Raw genomic sequence first — 339 nt, 5'->3', positions numbered from 1 at the left:
GTCATAAATGGTGACGTCACAGGGTGAGGGGGTGACGTCACAGGGGAGGGAGGGGTGACGTCACAGGGTGAGGGGGATGATGTCATAAATGGTGACGTCACAGGGTGAGGGGGTGACGTCACAGGGCGAGGGGATGACGTCACAGGGGGATGACGTCACAGCGGCGACGTCACTAGGTGAGGGATGACATTTCGGGGGTGTACGGGGATGACGTCACAGTGGGTGACGTTGCTGTACAGGAGGATGTCCTGGGTGCAGGAAATTGCGTAGCGGAAATGGTGTGTGATAACGTCGCGGGGAGAGGAGAGAATTACGGGGCCCGCCCCATCAGTATTTATA

The sequence above is a fragment of the Trachymyrmex cornetzi genome, unplaced genomic scaffold (genome assembly GCF_001594075.2).
Source record: "Trachymyrmex cornetzi isolate Tcor2-1 unplaced genomic scaffold, Tcor1.1 scaffold1349, whole genome shotgun sequence".
NCBI lineage: Eukaryota > Metazoa > Arthropoda > Insecta > Hymenoptera > Formicidae > Trachymyrmex > Trachymyrmex cornetzi.
Note: the sequence above shows the minus strand (reverse complement) of the source record.